The sequence below is a fragment of the Scylla paramamosain genome, chromosome 30, assembly GCF_035594125.1.
Source record: "Scylla paramamosain isolate STU-SP2022 chromosome 30, ASM3559412v1, whole genome shotgun sequence".
In the NCBI taxonomy this organism is placed as follows: domain Eukaryota; kingdom Metazoa; phylum Arthropoda; class Malacostraca; order Decapoda; family Portunidae; genus Scylla; species Scylla paramamosain.
In genome coordinates this window covers 8,019,115-8,039,114 of record NC_087180.1, presented here as the reverse complement: position 1 = coordinate 8,039,114, position 20,000 = coordinate 8,019,115, and the positions used below count along the sequence as shown (strand labels likewise).

General features: G+C 41.8%; 1 pseudogene; it reads left to right on the top strand.

The window, feature by feature from the left end:
* LOC135116222 (zwei Ig domain protein zig-8-like) overlaps positions 1-20,000 on the top strand; it is a 103,738-nt pseudogene that overhangs the window by 71,863 nt on the left and 11,875 nt on the right.

The following is a 20,000-nucleotide window of genomic DNA, read 5'->3' as shown; positions in this document are numbered from 1 at the left end:
GTAGGCAATATATCGGCCAAATGGAGCGCGGCCAGGCAGGAGATACATAGACACAGAGATGCAGCTGTGGCGGCGGTGGTGGTGATGGTGTGTTGATGGTAGTGGTGATGGTACCAGGGCGGAACGAGGAGGGAGGCAAATGGCTGGCCGGTATCGTGGTAGAGGAAGATGGAGAAATGGAAAGGCGGAGGGGAGAAGCGGAGGCGCCGTGTGTGAGAACAGTGAAGTGGGGTTGAAAAAGAGGGGATATCTAATAACATAGTCTGGAATGGACGGGGCTGAGAGGGGCCTGATGGAGCGGGGCGGCTGCAGGCTTGGACGGAATAGGTGCAGGAGGGAAGGCTCGCAGCGGGATGGGAGGGGAGGAAAGGTAAGCTGGGAGCAGTGAGGCTGAGCGAGGCTGGATGTGGTTATAGGGGAAGAAATATATAATGTAATCAAGTTAAAGAGAAACGTCAGTAAATGGTGCGGTGCGGATCCTTCCTCCCCGCTCCAATACCCGACGTGGATTTAAAGGTCGAGGCTGTGTTGGTAATATCCAGCTGCTGCTTCTCTTTCTACTGCACAACATGAAAAACACGCAGTAAACATTTTTCCTCTCGTTCTATTGTTTTCTTGAGCGTTTTCCGAACCTGTAACGTAAATAGGATATAAAATACAACCTAGTTAATTGGCTTAGAAAAATTACAGGTGACTTAAGTAACTCATACTTCATCAGTAGTAGTAGTAGTAGTAGTAGTAGTAGTAGTAGTAGTAGAGAAGTAGTAGTAGTAGTAGTAGTAGTAGTAGTAGTAGTAGTAGCAGCAGTAGCAATAGTAGTAGTAGTAGTAGTATATAAAATATAACTTAGTTAATTGGCATAGAAAAATTACAGGTGACTTAAGTAACTTGTATTTCATCAACAGCAGTAGTAGTAGTAGTAGTAGTAGTAGTAGTAGTAGTAGTAGTAGTAGTAGTAGTAGTAGTAGTAGTAGTAACAGTAGTAGTAGTAGCAGTATAGTAGTAGTCTACTGGTAGTAGTCTACTATTGATTTTCTGGCCTTTTTTACTGAGTCTTGGTCATCCTGTTTTAGAGATTTTGGTAAAACTTTTGCTGTTGCCTTAGACATATCAAAAGCTTTTGATTTAGTCTGGCACAAAACTTTGATTTCCAAACTACCCTCCTACGGCTTCTATCCTTCTCTCTGTAACTTCATCTCAAGTTTCTTTGTTGGCCGTTCTATTGCTGCTGTGGTAGATGGTCACTGTTCTTCTCCTTAATCTTTTGACAGTGGTGTTCTTCAGGGTTCTGTCTTTTCACCCACTCTCTTCCTGTTATTCATCAATGATCTAAATCAAACTTCTTGTCCTATCCACTCCTATGTTGGTGATACCACCCTGCACTTTTCTACGTCTTTTCGTAGACGTCCAACCCTTCGGGAAGTAAACAATTCACGCAGAGAGACCACAGAACGCCTGACTTCTGATCTCTCTAAAATTTCTGATTGGGGCAGAGCAAACTTGATATTGTTCAGTGCCTCAAAAACTCAATTCCTCCATCTATCAACTCGACACAACCTTCCAGACAACTATGCCCTCTTCTTCAGTGACACTCAACTGTCCCCATCTTTTACACTGAACATCCTCTGTCTGACTTTTTCTTATAATCTAAAATGGAAACTTCAAATCTCATCACTAGCTAAAACAGCTTCTATGAAGTTAGGTGTTCTGAGACGTCTCCTCTAGTTTTCTCACTCCCCCAGCTGCTAACTCTGTACAGGGGCCTTATCTGTCCATGTATGGAGTATGCTACACATGTCTGGGGAGGGGTTCCACTCTTACCGCTCTTTTAGACAGAATGGAATCAAAAGGTTTTCATCTCATCAATCCCTCTCCTATAACTGATTGTCTTCAGCCTTTTTTTCATCGACGCAATGGTGCATCTCTTGCTATCTTCTACAGCTATTCTTATGCTAACTGCTCTTCTAATCTTGCTAACTGCATGGCCCCCTCACCCTCGCTGCCTCGCTGCACAAAACTTTCTTCTTTCTCTCACCCCTATTCTGTCCACCTCTCTAATGCAAGAGTTAACCAGTATTCTCAATCATTCATCCATTTTTCTGGTAAACTCTGGAACTCCCTGCCTGCTTCTGTATTTCCACCTCTCTATAACTTGAACTCCTTTAAGGAGGTCTCAAGACACTTATCCTTCAATTTTTGACTACCGCTTTGGACTCTATTCTGGGACTGGCATCTCAGCGGGGTTTTTTCTTATTGGATTTTTGTTGCCCTTGGCCAGTGTCCCTCCTACGTAAAAAAAAAAATAGTAGTAGTAGTAGTAGTAGTAGTAGTAGTAGTAGTAGTAGTAGTAGTAGTAGTATATAAAATACAACCTATTTAATTGGGACAGAAAAAAAAATTGCGGGTGACTTAAGTAACTCGTATTTGATCAATAATAGTAGTAGTAGTAGTAGTACCAGTAGAGTAGTAGTAGTAGTAGTAGTAGTAGTAGTAGTAGTAGTAGTAGTAGTAGTAGTAGTAGTAGTAGTAGTAGTAGTATAGTAGAAGTAGTAGTAGTAGTAGTATAGTAGAAGTAGTAGTTGTAGTAGTAGTAGCACTAGTATAGTAGAAGTAGTAGTAGTAGTAGTAGTAGTAGTAGTAGTAGTAGTAGTAATGGTGGTAGTAGTAGTAGTAGTAGTAGTATAGTAGGAGTAGTAGTTGTAGTAGTAGTAGTAGTAGCAGTACCAATATAGCAGTAGTAGTAGTTGTAGTAGTATTAGTAGCAGTAACAGTATAGTAGAAGAAGTAGTTGTAGTAGTAGTAGTAGTAGTAGTAGTAGTAGTAGTAGTAGTAGTAGTAGTAGTAGTAGTAACAGCAATAATAGTAGTAATAGTAACAAAAGGTAACAGAAGTACTATTATTAGATGAAATAACAGTGGTAGCAGCAGCAGCAGCAGCAGTACGTAAAAGAAGACCTAATTGATAAAAAAGAAGAAAACTCAAAACAAAACAATAAGAACCCTCGTGGTCCCCGCCAATAAAGGATAACAACATTTCATTACGCCTGACGCATCGCCCAAATACTGTTTCCACTCACCGGGACTCTGCCATCCTCAGGGAACAAAAAAATGGGAGTGGGAAGAGAGATAAAAACTTGGGCGTACATTTTTCTTAATCATCACTCCATTAAGTCATTGCGCACTGTATTCCCCCGCCTGGTAATGACTCAAGCAGGCCATTAGAGGGTCCGTAACCTTATTATCACCGCCTGCTGATTTGTGGCCTAGTAAAAATAATCTTGTTTACACATAATCCCTCGGCGCAGTAAGCTGTTCACTAATCCCCTGCGGCTGTTCATAATCATCCCGGATTTTCTACGGTAAATAACCTTCAAGAATCTTTGGTATTAATTATCTTGGATTACAATTTTTTTTCTTCAGGATTATGTTGAAAGTCGAAATTTTATTTTTTCTCATATTTTTTTTCTCATGTTTTTACACAACAATTTTTTTTTTTATTATTAATTAAGGGTCTCAGTTTTTTTTTTTTTTTTTTACTTATACACAGGTTAAGGAAATGAAGACTAAAGGCAGAGGCAAAAAGAGTGGCATGGAAAATACGTGTTATACCCAGCGGAACATTTTCGAGAATTTATGAAAACTACAAGAAATAATAATAAGAGAGAGTTTGGGAATGTGACAACAGTAAGCCAGGATGTCTTCAACATGTTTATTAAATTATTGTGCAGCGTAATTTCACATCTATATTTCCAGCAAAACTTCCTTCTTTTCCTTTTTTTTTTTTTTCTTATTCCAGCTTCTTAATTAACCTCCATCAATGCATTATGTACATCAATTTCCCTGACTTATTATTCATATCCCCCCCCCCCACAGTAATTCCTCACAGGTTAAGACGGGATTATGGCACGAGGATTCATATTTTCATTTTCTTCACACCTACGTATCTCTCCCTTCATCCTTCATTCCCGGTACCCTCATATTTTCATCTCCGTGGCATGGTTCTTTCATATTGCATCCTGCTTACACTTTCAGTCCTTGACCTTTTTTTTTTTTCTATTTCCAAGTGTCACTCCGAATTCCCTTCTTTAATTCAGTACTTAGTTCGTATTTTTCTCATCTTCGGAACATCTCTCATATTACAACCTCTTTATTCTTTTCGAGAGGTGTAAGTTTGGAGGAGATGTGATAGAGGTATTCAAAATGACATAAACGATATAACATGGGTGATATAAAGAAAATTCCTCGGGTTGTTAATCAGGATATGGCTAGAAGTGACGGGTAGGTGGGGTAGGTAGATGAATGGAATAGACTCAGAAATTAGGTTTGTGCCGAATCAAAACGTACAGACAAATATTGGAGGGATGATTGTAGATACGCCTAGGTAAATATATTTGGGATTGTGGTGGTAATGAAACACCAGGAATTAGCAGGAGAACTTTATTTTCTTTAATGTTTTGATAATTGTCTTCCTCAGATGTGGAAACTTTAGGGAAATAAAGTTTTCCCCGTTATATCATGTGTTTCATCATCACAATTCCACAAGAACTACCACGTGTACAGTTTTTTTTTTTTTTTTTACGATATCTTTTGTGTCCTTACGTTCTTTCATTCCCTCTACCGTGTTCTTATATTCTTATGCTCTTCATTCTTTTACCACTTAAAAATTGTCTTCTTTGGTAGGTTTGACCTTTTTTTTTCAGTACATTACCGACACTTCGTCATATTCATATCACGTTCTTTCATATTTCACCCTGACTTCACACTTTCATTCCTTCCCCTATTCAAACTCATGCCTGACATTCTTCATCTAATTAGTCCCTCCACTCCTCGCCTTTCCTTTGCGCGACTACAACAGGTTTTCATTCCCCCAATTACCCTTTTTTTTTCTCTCGCTTACGGTTCACGAATTTCATCTCGTTTCGCACCTCAAGTTCAAAGAATTTGGTGAAAAATTTAAATGCCCTACGCTTCTTCCTTTCTGGGGTTACGCAATAGACGACAAAATATTTCCTTTTAAGTCTTTTTTCCTTTTTTTTTTTTTTGAGTGGGGACTAAATAGCACTTTACCCATTACCACTCTTATCTAAACAGTACACGAGAAAAGAAAATCCCCCCCTCTCTCTCTCTCTCTCTCTCTCTCTCTCTCTCTCTCTCTCTCTCTCTCTCTCTCTCTCTCTCTCTCTCTCTCTCTCTCTCTCTCTCTCTCTCTCTCTCTCAAGATTATGTGGAGGAAAGCAAAATTATGCATCCTGTTCTTACCCTTCGTCACCTGAGTTAGAAAGACTCCTCCAACTATCGTCTCCGTCCCTGGAACTCATTCACCTAACTTGCTGGGAAAAACAAGTCTCTCTCTCTCTCTCTCTCTCTCTCTCTCTCTCTCTCTCTCTCTCTCTCTCTCTCTCTCTCTCTCTCTCTCTCTCTCTCTCTCTCTCTCTGTTGCAGATGACGTTGAGAGTAAACTTCCTTCTCCACGTTTTATCTCACTTAGGCACACTGAGAGAGACAAATAGTTCCTCCAGCTGTCTCTCTCCCCTCCCTCAGGTGCCGTGAAGAGACGCATTCTCCCTCTCCCCTCACTCATGTTCTCTCCCCTGCGCAGGTGACGTGGCTGAGGAAGAGGGACGCGCATGTTCTCACAGTGGGTCTCCTTCTCCTACACCTCCGACCAGCGCTTCACACCCTTGCACTCTGAAGGATCCCCAGACTGGGTCCTCAAGATCACCAGCCCGCAGAAGAGGGACTCCGGGATATACGAGTGCCAGGTGTCCACGGAGCCAAAGAATCTCACGGGCCTTCAACCTCAGCGTCGTTGGTGAGTTTCTTGCAGCTTGAATTTTCCTTCGTACCCAAGTTCCTGTCACACGTTTCTCCGCCTTCTCTCGACTACTTTTGGCAGGCTGTGGTGGGAGTCAGTCAGGTTTTTAATGGTGTTTTTCATGTTTCTACTCCGTGTTTGATAAGCATTCTTAACTGTCAATGGGAAAATTAGCTATGAGAACCCAGCTATTCATCTCTATGGCCTTTGAAAACAGTCGTAATGAGAGGAATAAGTGTTTCAAGGTCCTGGTCCTCGTCCTTCTTCTCCCGCGCTATAGCACTCTTAATGTTCGTCTGTTTGTATTAACGTGACGGACGAACCTGCCTCTTACCACTGCTTCCTGAAATAGTCCTCGGGTACCTCCTTCACTGAATGAACCGGTTTTCTACTAACAGCTTCCTGGTTCACGTGTCTTGTACCGAACTATGTAAAGGGGAATTAGTTAGATTGGGAGCCGCTGAAAGGGACGGGTCAACACTTACTTCACAATGTTAATCTGGCCAGACTGTAGAAGCCCCTGTCTGTCATTCAGCCATTGGAGTTTCGGCATCAAAGCAACAACAAGTTCGGCAACAACATTCGTCTCTTTGGCCTCGACCTTTAGCTAACTGAGGAGAGAAGACCTCGACATTCATCTTAACTACCTTCCATGGAGGTCACCTGCTTTGCAACTCTCTATTCAGTCACCATTTCAGTAATGCACAAAAAAGAGCTTCAAACACGCAGACAAATGCACGAAGGCGTAACAAACTTTCCTCAATAGTCACCCATTTCCAACACAATTTTTGTCAACACTGAACCAAAACACATCAAGCTCCACTGCCAGATAAAAACAAGCATGACAGTAGTGCAGGAAGGGTTAACAAATTCCTTCCACACAGTCTCCCATTTTTGCATCCCCATTTATTCTCCAGTGAACCAACACAACAAGCTTCATTACGGAATATAAACGGGAATTAGTGCAAGAGGGATTAACACACACATAAAAGAGGAGTTGCTGGAAAGGCTAATTCCAACCGTAGCAGTACAGGACCAACCCTGATATCCCTTGCTCCAATACCCCTCCTTTCTCGTCCGCTAATTTGGAAGGGTGGAAATGGATGAGAGACTGGCAAAAAAAAAAAAAAAAAAAAAAACATACAGGACTTGCCACGTTGCCATAGTTACAAGGAACCTGGCCGTAACCGGAATGAATTTCAACTCGAAACCAAGTATCGGGGGATGAGTTTGGATGAGAGAGAGAGAGAGAGAGAGAGAGAGAGAGAGAGAGAGAGAGAGAGAGAGAGAGAGAGAGAGAGAGGAGAGAGAGAGAGAGAGAGAGAAACAAGATGACCGCAGTTTAAAACATGTCCCTGCTGGGTTTAGGACGATCTGGCTGAGTGGTTGCTGAGTGCGTTGTGTTCTCCGTGACCTGTTCGAATCCCCCCAACGACAACCGCGTTTCCAGAGTTACTTAAAAGAAAAAAGTCTCTGTGGGATTTGGGAACGGCCTGACATGGCGGCTCGTGAGTGTGCGTGGCGTTCTCTGCGACCTAGTCCGAGTCCCACCCACGGCATCGAGTTCCCGGAGTTAGCGCCTATTACCTGCTGTCCGGAAGTTCGGGGAAAAGAGAAGCGCGGCGAGTAACATGATCAGCAGCGCGCCATGACCTGCCTAAAGCAACATCGTGTGTCGCGTTATCAGGGGAGATGCGAGGGGGAAAGGAGAATTATTACCGAGGTTCATTTTGTGCTTATAATGTTTCCGTGGTGTGAGGATGGTGGTGGTGATGGTGGTGATGGTGGCGGTGGTGGGATTTACATTAGAACGTAAGAGAAACTGCAAGGACCCATCGGCCTTACACGTGGCAGTCCCAGTAAGTGCGCTGGTGTTGTGGATGTAGAAGTAAACAGCAGTGCACCCCAAACAACACGAAATCTTTAACTCCTAATTAGCCTGGTTGAATTAGCTACACTAGTACACTGCACCAGGCACAGTATTTAAGGAAAAACAGCTTAAGTACGAGTATAAAGGAAAAGTGTGAGGAGTAGGTATTGTTGTTTGTCAGAGTAGGCTTCAGTGCTTTCAGTAATGTGTGGTGCCCGTAGTGGAGGTACAATGTGATGGTAGTGGTGGTGGTAGTGGTGGTGGTGGTGGCATTGGTGATGGTGGTGGCGTGGCGATGGTGGTGGCGGTGTTATTTCTCTTGGTCGAGTTCAACATCGTGTTTATTTTCAAAACACGCCGCTAGGGGGATTTCAGACCGTGGCTCACATATCGGGGTTTCAGTAAGCTATATATTCTCCACGTGTAAAGGGGAAACTCGTACGTTTTGAGTTATTATTGTACACCGCGAACTTATTGCATTTTTGGCTACAAAAATGCAATAATATTATACTCGTTTACGTTTATTTAATTAAGCACCATTTTACCTTCATTATTTAAAAACCATTATTGCACGACGGCTTATTCAATTTTGACTATGAAATAAACTTTAATACAAGAATACTACAGTAGTGAAGAGGATTTTGCTATATTTGTATTATAATCTTTCTATTATAATCTTCAAAATATTCGTACATCAATTCCTTCATTCTATATTATTTTCAAGGCATCACAAACACCATTACCTTTTATCTATGAGGAAAAACAACACTTGCTTATTTTTTTTTCTCCCGCACTGACGGTGTTGCAAGCCAAAGTATGCAATTTTTCTCTCTCTTTTTGCCTGTTGTTGGGGTCACATATGCATAAACAAGTGCGCATCCATAATGGTGCACAAAGCCACTGACACGAGCAGAAACAAATAAGTAAAAAAAATATATATAAACAAAACACAGATACGGATAAACACAAAGACACACAAACAAATACAAAGAAACAGACTAAGACAACAACGGCAAACAAACACAGATAAGGATACACAAACAACGATATAGACACGGACGCAAATAAACAGACAAAGAAATACAAACAAGCCCAAATCCAATCAAACACGGGCGATTAAAGGCACCAAAAGACAAACACAAACACAGGTTAACAAACAAAGGAACTCACAAATACAGACCAAACAAACACATAAAAAGACAGACAGACAAAGAGAAACAAACACAAACGCAAGTAACATAAGATAAATACAAAGAGAAATGTAGAGGAACGTAAAGGAAAAGAAAGACAAAAAGCAGAAACCAGAAAATTATAAAGAGGAGGTTGTTATTTTACAGTTCGCAAAGATGATAACGGGATAAGACGATGCTCTCTCTCTCTCTCTCTCTCTCTCTCCTCTCTCTCTCTCTCTCTCCTCTCTCTCTCTCTCTCTCCTCTCTCTCTCTCTCTCTCTCTCTCTCTCTCTCTCAACTGTATACAAACGAGGCACCGTCTGGGAACATACGAGTTTAGAGACAAAACTTTCTGATGTATGTCTGGCACCAACACCTCCCTTCCCTCTCAGCCTCTTCTCCCTCCCTCTTGGATTCTTCTTGTCCTCCTCTTGCTTCTTCCTTTCTTTCTTTTATTTTTTTTTTCAGTTTTTTTGTTTCTTCGCTTTTTTTTTTTACTTATGTTTCTTTTCTTGTCTTTTTTCTATTGACTACGAGATGCATTAATATTACAATTATTGATTCTGATGGTGTAATTATGAAGAACTACATTACTATCACTGTTAGTAATCTCTGACATCATCATCATCGCCATCATCACCATCATCACCATCAACATAATTACTTATCACTGCTGTTATTTTAGATCCCATTACATCATCATTTCTCGGATTTTACAATTTAGATATTCAAATTGCATTCACTACTAGTGCGATAATTTACTACGTTCCTTCACCATCATCACCATCAACATAATTTTCATTCTTGTTATTTTAGACGCCATTACATTATCATTTATCGGACATTACAATCTGAATATTCAAAAAGCATTCACTACTAGTACGTTAATTTACTATGTTCCCTAAGGCACATCTTCACAAGTCTCATTCCAGGCAAACATTTCCGGCGCTGCACAACAACACACGCGTGACAACACAACATTCCTGGAGTTGATGGCAGCACTTCCATGTTAATTATCAGTAATTTGATCAGTAATTATGCCCTTCCTCTTCATAAAGATAAATAGTAACTCGTTATTCACAACATTCACGTGCTGGCAGTGCTGAAACCTTACAACGTTTTCTTTAACTGAATTACGTCTCGTCTGAAGCCTCAATTACTCGATGTATTAACAATAAAAATGTTCCCTGTTGCAATGGCGATACCGAGGACAATGAATCTCATCTGCAAAATATTTACATCATTTAATGTAATATTGTACCTTAAGTAATTGATATTGAAACGTGTGTGTGTGTGTGTGTGTGTGTGTGTGTGTGTGAGAGAGAGAGAGAGAGAGAGAGAGAGAGAGAGAGAGAGAGAGAGAGAGAGAGAGAGAGAGAGAGAGAGAGAGAGAGAGAGAGAGCACATATAGATAGCCAGACGCAGAGGAGCAATACCTTGTACTGGAAATAATAAACAAACTCGTGGCTGACCTTCTGACTCTTACTTTAATAAAAAATCTCCTCCTCCTCCTCCTCCTCCTCCTCCTCCTCCTCCTCCTCCTCCTCCTCCTCCTCCTCCTCTTCCTCCTCCTTATAATCTCCCCTCATCTCCCTCGCGCAGCTAACTAGCAGTAACACGTAGGTCGATAGACTCCCTTATTATAAACCAAACAGCTTCCTTGTATCTGTTTTCCAACCTTACATCTAGTACGTGATTTTATACCATCATCCCCAGCAACATCATCATCATCATCATCATCATCATCATCATCATCATCATTATCATCTTCCATCTCCACTTCCTTCCCAATTTTATAACCTCTACGTGTTCTGATTCCTTCTCCTCTTGGTCGTTGTCTTCCTCCTCCTCCTCTTGGTCGTCATCTTCCTCCTCCTCCTCCTCCTCCTCCTCCTCCTCCTCCTCCTCCTCCTCCTCCTCCTCCTACTCCTCCTCCTCCTCTTCCTATTCCTCCATCGCGGCAGATTTAACGAAGTGCGCGTGAACGAGACACTAATCGTTCCTGGACATCCCGCTCTAATTAACGACGCAGGTGACGGGATTAAGGAAGAGTACGAGAGAGAGAGAGAGAGAGAGAGAGAGAGAGAGAGAGAGAGAGAGAGAGAGAGAGAGAGAGAGAGAGAGAGAGAGAGAGAGAAAGGATAAGATAAAAAAACAGAAGAGACAGGAATGGTATTCTGGAAAATGGAAGCAAATTGTCACCAAGTTTGGACAATTGGGTAAGGATGAATGAGTGAAAGAGTGATTGAATGATTGACTAACTAACTGACAAAGTGAAAGAGGGATAGACAGAAAGACGAGGTGATTAAGTCAGTAAGTGAGCTTATTAGTGAGCGATTGTGTGAGTGAATGACAGTGAACGAGTGAGTGAGTGAATGATTCTTGGTTATGGGTTCCAGTCAAATATGTGCGTGTGAGAGTCAAATATGTGATTGTGAGAGTAAACGTGAGTGGTTGGATGATCATAAAATCCGACTAGACTAAATGGATGAGGCTTTAAGGAAATAAACCCATCCGCCAGTAAAGGAGTTTAGTTAGGACTTACTGAGCCAATATATCACATACACACTTTCTCCTTCAGTGCAAGTTCATCCATCCTTCGTCCCTCCTTCCCACCCTCCCTCCCTCCCTCCCTCAACAGATGATCCTACCTTGCACCTGACTCCCTCCCTCCTACCACTGTCTCCCTCCTTCCCTCCCTGTTTCCCTGCCTCCCTCCTTCCCTCCCTGCCTCCCTCCTGTCCTCCGCCGGCTCACATATTAATTTCCAACCTCATTGATATTCCGTGCAGGGACCCAATGCTTCAGACTGCTTCTTAATCTCTTCCAATTGCTTAATAATCTCCAGGAATTAATCGCCACTTCACACCATCCGTATTTCTCTTTACCTGAAGCACTAATATCACTGTTATCATCACTGTTGTTACTGTTATATCCCCCTCCTCCTCCTCCTCCTCCTGTCACCATCACCTTTATTATTTTCATCAGTTTCAGAGAGAGGCGCATTCTGAGGAGAGGGATTCACACGATGCATCAAATGTGTGAGGAAAGAATAAAAGGGAAAATATGGATGAGACTGTCATGATGTGCATTATTTTTAGGACTCTCCAGGCTTTCTCTTCATCTGAGAGAGAGAGAGAGAGAGAGAGAGAGAGAGAGAGAGAGAGAGAGAGAGAGAGAGAGAGAGAGAGAGAGAGGACCCCTAGCTATCCTTTACGACCTCCTGTATATATTGTAGCAGAACTCGATGGCTCCCTCAAGACGCATCTCTCTCCCTCGCCTCACCCTGACGCGCCACACTCACCCTCTCCCTCTCACTCTTCCCTTACTGTATCCAAGTTACCGTAGACAAATTACCCGCATCTCTCTCTCTCTCTCTCTCTCTCTCTCTCTCTCTCTCTCTCTCTCTCTCTCTCTCTCTCTCTCTCATCTTTATTTTAACACACGTCCTTTTACTACTGTTTGGTAAATGTCATATTTCTGGCATAACAGAAATGCATATTTTATTCATTAACCCATTTTCTGCTCGCTGTAACACACACACACACACACACACACACACACACACACACACACACACACACACACACACACACACACACACACACACACACACACACACGGCCATCCCTGCACAAATATGGTATACACATGATCATTTCTTTATTATGACCTCACTAATTAGCAATGAAATTAGACCTGAAAATGCATATATTCTGAGCGTCATTATATTCTTCATTACATAATTATATATATATATATATATATATATATATATATATATATATATATATATATATATATATATATATATATATATATATATATATATATATATATATATATATATATATATATATATATATATATATATATATATATATATATATATATATATATATATATAGGAAATGAGTGCATGTATTTATTTATGTATCACCAGAAAGTATAATACTTTGGCTTCACAAGTCCTCGCCTTCCCCAATTTCCGACACAGGATATGAGGTGGGGCTGCTGCTCCCCCACAGTGCCTCAATACTTCCTTGTTGTGTCTCTTTTCCTCCGCCAACGCCAAAAACTATCACCTCTTATTTCAGGTTAGTGTGGCTTACCACGAACAACCTCGGGAGGACCAACTCCTGCTGCTCTTTGCTCTTGCCTTGTGTTCATTTATGCTCCTTTGTGAAAAATATATGAACATCGGCCGTCTTCCTTACACCACAAAGCTCATAAGCCGCTCCGTCCCTGCCAGGAGCTGAACACCGCTCTGAGGAGCGCGGCACTTGAGCGGACAATGGGCTGGTGTTTATGAAGTGATTGGCAGTCCTCAGTAAGTGGATGGGCGAGGCATTACTGGCTCTGCGTTACAATGGGAGATGGGCGAGAGCTGCAAGGCAAACAGAAAGGCTCTGCACTCTGCGTTCCTTTAAAAAATACGGGAAGAACGTGGATGTTAGCGAACAGCATCATAATTTGTGAGATCTCATCAAAATCCTTCAAGATACCAAACGGTAGATTCTGTATAATATATGATGGATAGTTTGTTCCTTTATCTTTATTTTATTTCAGTTTTCAGCAATCATAACAGTAAAGTGGATATATCGAATATATCAAGGATAATTTCAAAAATCATATAATGTTATCAAAGCTCTGTAGCGCACCAAACGGCAGGTCTAAAAAATAATGTCATTATCTTTACTTCCTCAAAGCTCTCTGACACTAAGACGCCATATTATCAAAATTAAATAATGATACAGACATGAATTTGTAAGAAAGCACGTACAAGTAACAGACAGACCCGTAAATTAATCTATTATCGTCTCCATCGTCATCATCGTCATCATGTTCACCTCACCTTTTCACGTTCCTTTCTCCCTATTTCCTCCCTCCCTGCGTGTCACTCTTCCGCCATACATCTCCCCGAGTCCTCCAGATCCCCTGCCAGGTTTTGCGGCCTCAGCAGGGGTCAGGAGAGCAGAGGGGAAAAGAAGGACAGAATACGTGAGGAAGGGGAGGATGACAGGGCGCAAGGGAGAGAAAAGAAAAGAGCGAGAAAGCCCAGGAAGATGCACCAGGATATCTAGGATACCACCCGCATCTGAGCGATTGGACTTGTGATCTGCAGCTAAACTGGCGGGGTGGAGGCTGCCTGGTCCCCGCCATCTGTTAGTATCCCTCCAGTCCGGATTTCTGAGATACATTCACCGGGGAACTAAAAGGATTTGTACACAAAGGAGAGTCCGCCATGATATTGAGAAGAGAGGATAAACGTGTCTGTGTACTGATAAGCTTTCTTGTATCAATTTGAAGCTTATGTACTTGTAAGGAGTTTATTTCCGAAAGCTTCGTGTCCGTATTGTGTGTTTAAAAGCATGTCGTGGGAGCAGATCGGCTTTGTGAGTGTACTTATCCACATGTATTTACTTACTCATAGTAGGGGTGAACAAGCTCATAATGCATTCAGATAACAGCTCATATTTCTCTAAAGGTGTTTGCACGCACCGCTTCTTTTGTTAATGGATTTCACTGATCTATAAGCTTTACATGGAAAACTATTTTTGCACATCCTTATTCCCTTTACTTTTTTAAGGTTCTTTATTGTATTTTCTTAACACGTGTGTGTGTGTGTGTGTGTGTGTGTGTGTGTGTGTGTGTGTGTGTGTGTGTGTGTGTTGGTGTGTGTGTGTACACTATTTTAATATCAAAAGAAAGTAATTAATAGAAAGAAAACACACACCAATAAATGCTGCACCTATTACAAAAAAAAATAAATAAATAAAAAGATAAATAAATCAGGAAGAAAAATCACAAGATGATGAATAAAAATGATAATTACACAAACTTTGGAACATTCTTTGGAAAATCCCTCGTGTGTGTGTGTGTGTGTGTGTGTGTGTGTGTGTGTGTGTGTGTGTGTGTGTGTGCTGAGAGTGATGGGGGAAGAGAGAGAGGGATCTGCTAATCTTCCCCCTCCTCCCTACCATCCCAACCCTCCTTAATCCCAACCCCAATAATGAGTCGACCATATATTTGAGTCTCCCATCCTAATTAGGCAATAGAACAGGTATAAACTTCATCTTAATAACCTCAGTCTTCTCTTTATTGCAGTCTGCCTTTAATTAATTCCTATTTTACACGTTTTCCTTTATTCTTCCTTTATCTCCCTAGTCTCTTCCCTCCACACTCACACAATACCAACGCACCCAGAGACTACGAGCGAAAGAAAAATAAGGAAAGAAACGTCATGTCGAACAAAAGGCTGAGGAATATTGTAATTTTTCGGACTTTAATATCGCGCTCCTTTTCAATATCGAGTATGAGAATTGGGTCTTTTTATTTGCGCACTAAAACTGATTGCTTCACGAGCAGCTACAACAACAACAACAACAACAACAACAACAACAACAACAACAACAATGACGACAATGACAACGACATCATCAACAACAACAACAGCAACATCGTAATGGCCATGAGGATGAAAATGACGCAAACAACAACAACAACAACAACAACAACAACAACAATAATAATAATAACGCTACACGATATATTTCAGTATTTATCAGAGCAACCGACGAGGGAGCTGCCGGTGTGTTACTGGCATCAATATTATCATGACCGACTGACAGAGTAGTGGAATAATTAATGGTTCATCTAATTAGTTTACGCTCCTTTTTTTTTTTTTCTGTGCAAGCGAGAGGGCAGTGACACAAGCAACAGGAAGTGAAATGTCACAGTAACAGAGAAATAACAAATCTCACCATCATCTAACAAGAGTTCTAAAGGTCACAGTAAAGGGACTCCCAACCGCTGATCCTTTTGTTTTTCGTTCATCGCTTGCAAGAAAGTAGAATCGACGACATGTACTGAAACGGTAACCAGAGTCCCTGTGCCCAGGAAGCTTATGATAATAAAAGAGTTTATTACGAACACGATTGCTTTGTTATGTGTGAAGGAGGTTGGGCAAAAGCAAACAGGTCGGTAAAATGGCTCATTTGATTTTCACTCTGAAGGAAGTTAAGTAGGATTAACGCTTTGAAATGGTTGGCCAATGCTAATACCAACGTTCATAATGAATGAGAGCCAGAGTGTCGAGCGGTAGGAACAAGTGGCGCATTATTACTTATAAGGCAGCGGCGCTTCCCCAGAACTTTCAGTAATAATGAAGGAAACACTGGTGAGGTGCGCCCCGTCCTCGGGATTGAATGGATGCCGAAAAAAAAACAAATTTCTCATTAAGTGCAATCCCTACTGTGTGTGTGTGTGTGTGTGTGTGTGTGTGTGTGTGTGTGTGTGTGTGTGTGTGTGTGTGTGTGTGTGTGTGTGTGTGCGTGCGTGCGTGCGTGCGTGCGTGCGTGCATGCGTGCGTGCGTGCGTGCGTGCGTGCGTGCGTGCGTGTGTGTGTGTGTGTGTGTGTGTGTGTGTGTGTGTGTGTGTGTGTGTGGTGTGTGTGTGGTGTGTAGGAGTATGACAACCGAACCAAAGACAGGCACGAAACGAGATGAAAAATGCAAGAGATAAAGGTAAGAAATGGACCAAGAATATTACTATTATTATCTTTTTTTTTCATGAATATTAAATGTCTTTCGGTCTTTGTCATTGTTTGCTGCCTTCTCCTGCCTCCTTTCTTACCAGCCTCACATTCAGTCTTCGTACTCCCCTCCTTTCCCACACACACACAGATTTACAGAGTCGGTACAAAGTAAAGATCACATTTAGTATGAAATTCGTTCATATTTTCAGCACTCGCGCAAAATTCAGAATATGGCGAACCAGTCGTCCTTGCCAGTGTTACCTTCATTATTACTGAGCGTTCTGAGGAAGCGCCTGCGTCATGTAAGATTAATGATTATGTGCCATTTGCTCCTCCCGCTCGGTACACCGGCACTCCTTTAGTATATATATTAATAATACAATTAGTGCAGGTCCAAGATGGCATCAGAACAGAAGGAATGCAATGCGCCTGGTGAATTTTAAACACTTATAATCTGGAGACTGATTGAATGAGTGTTTTGACAAGTAAAGGGCGAGGAGGAGGAGAAGGAGGAGGAGGAGGAGAAACAACAGGAAACATAAAAAAATCTCTTCGTTGCATTGGTCTTCTAAGCAATGAAAAGTGAATTACCTTAATATTACAGTCGAGTAGTGGCTTCGTCTTACAGAAACTGGATGGCTATTGTGACGTTATTGTGATTAAGTATTGATAGTGCAGATATGTTGTTGGTGAGTGGCTGGGAGTAGGGGGGAGGTGGAGTTGCCTTAATGGTGCCATGATGGGATCTGTTTGTCACGTCTCTTGGGTGTTTGCGTGACTAATGTGCCCCAGTATCAGAATCACCTGCTGTGTGCCTGAGTGCTTGAGTGTTTGCCTTTGCCTCCTCTCCCTCCTCCATCCTGGTCCTCAACCTCGTCTTTGTCACCATCGGCTGCCATTCATCTTTCGTGGTATTCCTTCACATCCTCACTGAGCCTGACCTTTCCTATCTCGGCTCTATTCACCCAGGACTCCAATTTCATCTGCATAAGCCTTACTTCCTATTTTCTTCCTTCTTTCATACCTGTTACCTCATTTTCACATCTTTTCGCAACCTGCCTTTCGTTCCCTTCATCTGGCTACAGCTCGTCTCTCTACCTCAGCATACATTTGCCTCTCTTTTTATCTCTCCCTCGTTATTGTTATTGCTGTGACTGTGGTGTTCGTGCATCTAACTCTACCGTGCTTCTTCCTACAGAATCCATGGCGGTGATCGAAGGCTCTAGGGACATCCACATGAGTCCTGGCAACACCTTGAATCTTACCTGCTCCACCACTGAGCCTGCCGACCTGCCCTCCTACTTCTACTGGTACGTATATGTGGATTCTCTCTCTCTCTCTCTCTCTCTCTCTCTCTCTCTCTCTCTCTCTCTCTCTCTCTCTCTCTCTCTCTCTCTCTCTCTCTCTACAACCTTTACATTGTCATTGTTGTATCAAGCCACGTAAATCTCTCATATATCAAGACCCAAAAGACTCAGGCAAGTTGTATAATTTAGAGCAATACGCCATCCATCATTGGGTTGATTATGTGAAAGCATTCAGGAGCACACGACACGAGAGAAGGATATTGAATACACAATTAAGACTCGAGTAAAACAGATTGCGACGAACGGTAAAGAAATAAAATAGTAATAGGTTTCGGATGGTCAAATATATACATAGTGTATCAAAAATTATATAAATATTAGTAGCCATTCTTTTGATGTAGTGGAAACTTTTATTGTCTCCTTTACTTTCGTAGCTGCCGAGCAACACACACCCGTACGCACACACACCCGTACACACACACACACACACACACACACACACACACACACACACACACACACACACACACACACACACACACACAAGATCGCTGACTTCTGATTTTTGTTGGACTTCCAAGATCACAACTTCACAACTCCTAAACTCCGCCGTAGTTACATCTTGCCCGGGGAACAATGGCTTCTGGGAGAAAGAACACAAGCCAGGCACAGTTTGTCTTGTCGGGATGGTATCCTTGGCACACTCAGTCGTTAACTAAATGTGTTACCCAATACAGGAGCTGTACAATAACCTATATTGCAATACCAGCAGCATCAATCTTTTTCTATTAATTTGTGATGCTCTTATTCTGAAACAGTTCGCCAAACGTAAAGGGAAAGGTATCAGTGTATCCGGCACAGATATCACGGAGATGAAATAGATATTGCATGCTGAAAGCTGTTCAAACCGCTTCACGGCCTTTGCCTTTATGCTCACTCTAATATTTCTGCAGTGAACATTATGGGTCTGGACACACATTCCGCCACAAAGGCCGTCACCACGCCGTCCACACATCACAGCTAGTCATCCGCAATTTGCTACCAAGTTTTACCATGAAAATTTCTCCTATGTCTTGTTCACACACGCAGGGAAGCGCGTTCTTTTCGAGTGTTGAACCAAACTAAAATATGCATTGTAAATTATAGGAATTAGTAAAGGAAAATATGCAATTTGAATGGAGTTAATTAGTGGTTAAATAAGTCTCAGTAAAATTTTTTTATGTACCATTTTAAAGCGGCATACTGGTCTTTGCAAAGGATATATTTATTGAAAAGTATTTAGCCAGCAATTAATATATTATCAGGAGCTCCTTTAAGTAGCTTGGTGGGCGTCTTGTACTCCACCTATTTTCTTACGCTCCTGCGTTTTACATATCAGTGGAAAGTACCATATTCTTCACAGCCACGGCAGCGAGGTGACATGCTGAACACGTATGGTGACTTTAAACGAAAATTAAGAGAATGGTAACATAATATAACTATTGCCTTTGCTGTGATTCGACAAATATATACAAACTTAAATTGCAAGATCAGTGAGGAAAGGAGGTCGTGGGACAAAAGTAACATTAATGAAGGCATGAAAAATATGGATAAATTGCAAAGGAGAGTATGAGGAATATACGAGTACGTCCTTAGGGTTTCTCATTATCATAGCAAAAGATCACCCATGAGCTGATGTCACGTAGAACACTGGCTTGATTTATAGATGCTAAAGTACAAACTCCATTTTTCAGGAGGACATAATTGTCTGAATGAATCAAGAATGAATCATCACGGTTTATTTAGTGCAGTGGTTCTCAACTGGGGGAGAGGGGGACTTTGGGGGAGCGCGTACACTTTCCCGGAGAGCGCGAGCACAGGAAGGGAGGGGAAAAAAAATCACGGAAAATCACGGACTCACTGGTTATTAGTACAAGGGAGATGTAGCTGTTATGCCTATCCAGGGGCTATCTATCTGTCTATCTATGTCTATCTGATTCTATCTATCTATCTATGCTGGCATAGTTGGAGAGGGGGATGTGTGAGGGCCACAGGGAGGAGGGGGACCCCAACTGCACTGAACCAGCTTTGGAGGGCCCAGCTTGCAAAAGGTTGAGAAATCCCGATTTAGTGCATCAGTCAAAGGTGAACAGCAGTAGTCGTAGTAGTAGAAGTAGAAGTAGTAGGATAGAAATAGTAGTAGTAGTAGTAGTAGTAGTAGTAGTAGTAGTAGTAGTAGTAGTAGTAGTTGTTGTTTTTGTTGTTGTTGTTACAGAATTGGTCATTGTAGAAGTAGTAGTAGTAGTAGTAGTAGTAGTAGT